The sequence below is a fragment of the Pseudophryne corroboree genome, chromosome 7 (assembly GCF_028390025.1).
Source record: "Pseudophryne corroboree isolate aPseCor3 chromosome 7, aPseCor3.hap2, whole genome shotgun sequence".
NCBI classification, from domain to species: domain Eukaryota; kingdom Metazoa; phylum Chordata; class Amphibia; order Anura; family Myobatrachidae; genus Pseudophryne; species Pseudophryne corroboree.
Window position 1 is genome coordinate 402144457 of NC_086450.1, and position 6000 is coordinate 402150456.

Here is a 6000-nt window from a genome sequence, read left to right on the forward strand (position 1 = left end):
CCCGGCTGGTCGCCCGTACACACACAGCGATGCGCCAATATATTGGTAGATATATTGGCCGTCTGCTGTGCTGTGGGGCCGACACAATATGTCTGTGAACTACGGAGTTCACAGACATATCACCCGTACACACTGGCTGACAGACGTTAAACAAAAATTTGGAGATTCTTACTGGGCGCAATACAAAGCAGCCAAACCGTAGATCTAAGTGATACACCAATCACTTCACACAATGCAAACAATAGAAATTCGATCAAACAGAAACAGCGCTATGTATAGAAAAATATCTACTCCCCTGTTCGAATGAGCTTCTTGTTATCTTCGCAGGTGGGACTTCTTCTTTCCATGGTGTACCTGTCTGGAAAAACGGTGAGACTTTTTTTCCCCAACTTTTGGGATCCACATAACATCTAGGGAATTAAGTCTCCCCCAAACCGGACAACACCTTTTTATGTTAATTTTTATGTGTTTTTATTGAATATCTCGTGTACTTTGGAGAATATTTTTTCTGCGGAATAAAACTTGTTGATTTTATACTACCTGGTGGTGATTGCTCTCCATAAATGATGAAGTGGATGTGAGATTAATGAAGAAGACGCCTGAGATATATTATATGCAAACAAGCCAAGAGAACCACAGTGAGTTGGATGTAGAGGGGGGAACCCCGACACATTTTGTCCTATATGGTGGATTCTATTAAAGAAAGAAAAATTATGAAAGGCTTGTAACATAACTCCTTCTTGTGAGTGTTCTGTAACAGGGGGTAACCCCAAGAACAGTTTGGCACAGGTGGTGGGATAATTCCAGAAAGGTGTCAAAGAGACTCCAGAATATTGTGGAACATCAACATAGGATTTTATATCTCTAGTTCATATTGTCAACACTCAAGTGTGAATGTTTTCATCCAGGGGGTAACCCCGATAATACATGTGTATAAGAGTGGTGGTGATAAAACCCCAGGGATTCACCAATAAGTGTTGAAACATTGCACAATATTGTAAACAGTATTACACTATTTTTTTGTATTTTGTCTTTTTCCTTTTTATGTTAATTGAATCCTCACCTGCGAAGATAACAAGAAGCTCATTCGAACAGGGGAGTAGATATTTTTCTATACATAGCGCTGTTTCTGTTTGATCGAATTTCTATTGTTTACACTGGCTGACAGACCCGCGATATATCGTCCGTTCAGTAGAGAATACAGTTGATTTGATTATGAGCGACCTATGCAATGTGCTGTCCAGCAAATCAGATGCACAGGAAAACTTCCCTTGCTGTAGGTACAGTATACTGAAATAAAAATATAGCATTACTGTATATAAAAGAGCTTGAATGAAAAGCACAGATTTGGGGGATTACTATAGATTGTTGCTGGGTGACTTGTTATGTATACTGTTATGTATACTGTATACATTATGTTTTTCACATCAAGAATACTACATTACAGTATTTGAATAATATGAATTAACAATACTGAACAAATCAGCAGGTGTGAAATGTGTAATATCCCAGATCAGGGATTTTCTAAAATCGGTCCTCAAGGCACCCTAAATAATCCATGTTATAAAGATATCCACGGTTGTGCACACATGATATGATAAAAATGACTGTACTATTTAAGCTGCCTGTGCTTAAGCATAATTATCAGTCTCGGACTGCATCTGGCTTCAATGACACAGATTGGGTGGTGGATTTTACTTATGGGGCTGTCCATAGGTAAAATCCGCCACTGATGATATGTTAATTGGCTGCTGACTAAGGGGACTATTCATGCAGCAGAGAAAAGCCCTGTTTTGCGGTAAACAGGGCTTTTCTCTACTTACCGCAATTCACAGAGCGGGTTACCGTGGAGAAGTCCCTGACTTCCCCAGCGGCACCCCCGCTCTGTGACTGAATCGCATCACCATACATTTGTATGGTGACTGCAATTCATGTAGGAACGGAAAGCCCAGCTTTCCGTTACCCTTCGCAAAACCCCATCGCCATCTCAGACAGGCGATGGGGAGGCTTGTACAGGAGAAGAGCAGTGAAGACGTCCATCTCCTGCCTTCTCCCCGCCCCCTTCCATGACAAGAGCCAATCAGAGGAGCCCAGGGCACATGCATTTGCATATGCAGGGTCACCTCCTCCTTGCTGCCCTTGCCCGCCGCTGGAGGTCTCATTTCCCCGGCGCATGCGCAGATGACACCTGGAGGCAGGGGGGGACACTGCGCATGTGCAGAAGATCCCAGCCGCGGTATGAAGAGAGAAGACTGGGGAAGCCGGGATCGCGGAACAGCCGGATACCGCATCGCATCAGGGAACTGGTAAGTATTAATGAATTGCGTTAAAAATCTGAAAAAAAAACCCTGAAATAAGAATGCGATGTTTAGTGATAAGTTAAACATAAACATCGCATTCTTACATGAATAGACCCCTAAATATGTACTGTAGTGTGCATACTTGTGTGTTAGAGAATATACAATGTAAGCTCCAAGGGGGCAGATGTGTGTAGTTGGCAGTGCTATAAAAACAATAATAGGTGTGGTAGAGGTGGGTGTTGTCAGTGTTGGACTGGGGCATGAAAGGCCCACCGGGGAATTGCTATGGTAGGGGCCCATGTTTAGGGGTGTGGACAGCCCCATAGGGGTTTGTCTAACTATTAGAGAGTACATGGTCTGGGCTTATTGATGAATGTATATATAGTAAATTCCTCTTATACATGTCTGATAATGTACTAGAGTAGTAGAAGCAATGCAGTATAGAAAATACACCATTTTGGGCTTAATAGTCTTTATGAGCAATGCATAACTCTCAGCATTTGTTTCAACTGGTATGCGTTCCTTGAACTGCAACAGTTTAGTCATGTTCTCTGTTTGTTAGTCTGACTTGATTCTAAAGCCATATCTAAGAAATTGAATTCAGGCGCTAGATTCTGTAGCATTGACATTGCAACTTCCTTATCATCAACTTGGACTCCTACAGATGTCAGTTGCTGAGATATGGAGATCATCTTGTTGATAAACTTGTTCATGTCTTTGCATTTGCTCAATTTAATATCATACAGTGTATGCCACAGGTTTATTCTCCTCATGAGACCTGCAAGGCTATCAACATGTCATGTACTGACATTTTCCAGTAAATTATGGAATACTCATCTTGCTCTACACTTGGTTTCTATAGCTCTGTCTACATAAGGATTTAAATTGCCACCTAGAGTACTTGTAATCTTCCACAGCTTTTCATGCTAGAGCTGCATCTCTATAGTGAGTTTCCATGTATCGTAGTTCTCTGAACCTTTTAGCTTTATGACAATCATTCTGGCTGTTGCTGCACTGTGCATTTTGTGTGTTGATCCAAACGCAGGACTTCATTGCATACTTCACACGCAGGGTACTGTGGTGCCTGGGCCCATAACCTATTGATATGTCCTATTGGTATACAAACTAGGAAGTTTGCAATAGGCACCAGTTGAATAGTGAAATGGAGTTTAGGCCACACAGTGATTCTTAACCAGACTTGTAGGTTTATTGAGGAACAGCTGTGACATACAAAGTGTTAGAACCATACAGTGGTGGTGATATCAGTTGTAACATGTAGTCTCACCTCTAAGGAGCTAGGTACTGCAATACTGTGGAACACTTAACAAATCCCCTCTTGCGCTATAAATGATATGGTATGGCTAAGAGTTCAATAAATCAAACTTGTTATTCCATATATTTTATATATTTTAATACATAAAATATATATATATATATATATATATATTTCACAGATAAACAACTTGACCGGTCAATAAAATCACTAACACTGTATATTCATATATAATATTATAAACTTCCTAAAGCCCCCGTGAGAGGAGCGAAACGCATCAGAAGCAGAATATTGGACCCCTGTACCAGCTTTGGAACCCAGAACCGCATTGCCATCCTGCGTCACTGTCTCTAGACAGACGAAAATCAGGAGGAGAGAGACTGCGACTGTGGTGCTTGCAGACGGCACATAGAGGTGTGGACTCACAGAGCTTGGAAGTCGGGTAATTAATCAGCACAGCAGGCGCCAGCACAGGTGCCGGTTCCCGCAGCCCGAGACCGCCTAGTCTGTCATTGGGACTCTCCTGTGCTATTACTACAGGTGGAAGCCACACGTAAGGCTCCAGTGTGGAGCGGTTTCTTTTAACATTATTATTCTTCTTTGCTGAGTGGCAACTCATTGAGGAACTCCAATATAAAGTAACTCTCAAGGATACTATTTGTTACATGGGTTCAAATTACAGCTGGTATTTGATTTTTTGAATTCAATATACGGACTGAGTTTTACCTTTACCATTATAACATTATATTTTTCTGTGCACAGAGTATGCCTAGATCCACCTCCTTAGGAAGTTTATAATATTATATATGAATATACAGTGTTAGTGATTTTATTGACCGGTCAAGTTGTTTATCTGTGAAATATATATATATATATATATATATATATATAGATAAAACATAAAGCAAGCGGCACTCTAAGTCTGTTTGAAAGTCAAATATATTTCACACAAATAGTGATCCGACGTTTCGGGGTCCAAGCACCCCTTTGTCAAGGTGAACAACAATACACAAAATAAAATTCATACCTTTTAAAGAAGAAAACCCGCCAAGTGCATCCAAACACGCCCGCCCGGCCGCTCGTGGTCCGTTCCCTGTTACGGCTCTCCTAGTTGACGTCATACTCAATGAGCCCTGTGTGTGCGTCGTTGCCATGGTTACCAGATGCTAAAGACGGCCGGGCTTCGGCGCTGATAGAAAAAATTAAAAAGTGCAAAACAGTGTAACTTACAGAGCCATCCACCGCTAGAATACACAAACTGTTTAAGAACCATTTGATTCAACTAGGTGATACTTGAAGGTGCATATTACACACACGGTCCCCTAAATAGACTTGAAAACAATTAAAATTAAGAATAGGGAATTAAAGAGATCACCCATGTGACTCGCTGGACTACTGTCCTCAATAGAACAGGCTGATGCAAACTGTTGGTAATGAACTATATATAATTCCATATTTTATCTGTGCAAAGACTTCAAAAAATATATATAAGGAGACTGCTGGAAATGTGCAGACTCCCCCTGTCAGATCAGCCTAAAGGTCACCAAGTATCACCTCTGTCGAAACCAGGCTAGAAAAACCCCTAAGGGAATGTCCCAGACATGCATATAGTAGTCCTCCACTGATTAATTAGTGCAGTTACAGAGGTTATTACCCCCACATAATTATTGGTTCTATGCAACTACTATTTATTTGAAGATGTTCCAGTTCAATCTCTCATTCAGACCGTGGGGATTGGTTGTGTTCAGCTCAAAAATCCATTTAGTTTCTAAACGTAAAAGTTTGCCATCCCTGTCTCCCCCTCTGATGTGCTTGGGTACATGGTCAATAATCATATGTTTCAAATCAATCATGGTATGATTGGCCGCCACAAAATGTCTTGCCACTGGTTGCTCCGACTCTTTACCTGCCAGTGCTTGTTTGATGGCCGAGCGGTGAAGGGCCATCCTCTCCCTTAATGTTCTTACTGATTTGCCCACATAGTGGAGTCCACATGGGCATTTTATGAGGTAGACTATATGAGTGGTTGTGCAGGTAAGTACATAGTTGATCTTATACGTTTTGTCTCGATGTGGATTCTCAAATTTGGAGCCAATTATCATGTTCTCACATGTAGTACATTTGATGCATTTGTAGCATCCAGGCTGTCTGGTCAGGAAGGTTGAGAGGGTCTGTTCCTGTTGTTTCATCTCCTGGAAACCCGTAATATCGGAATGGACCACCACATCCTTGACGTTTTTGCCCCTTGAAAAGCACATCATTGGTCGAGTCCCCCTAAATGTCGGTAACGATTGATCAGAAGCGATGATGGGCCATAAGGCTCTAGTCGCTCTCTGCACTACCGGGCTCGTGGTATTGAATCTAGAGATAAAAGGAATGGCATGACTCTTTGAGCAATTACTAGGTTGAAGAAGAGATTCTCTGGAC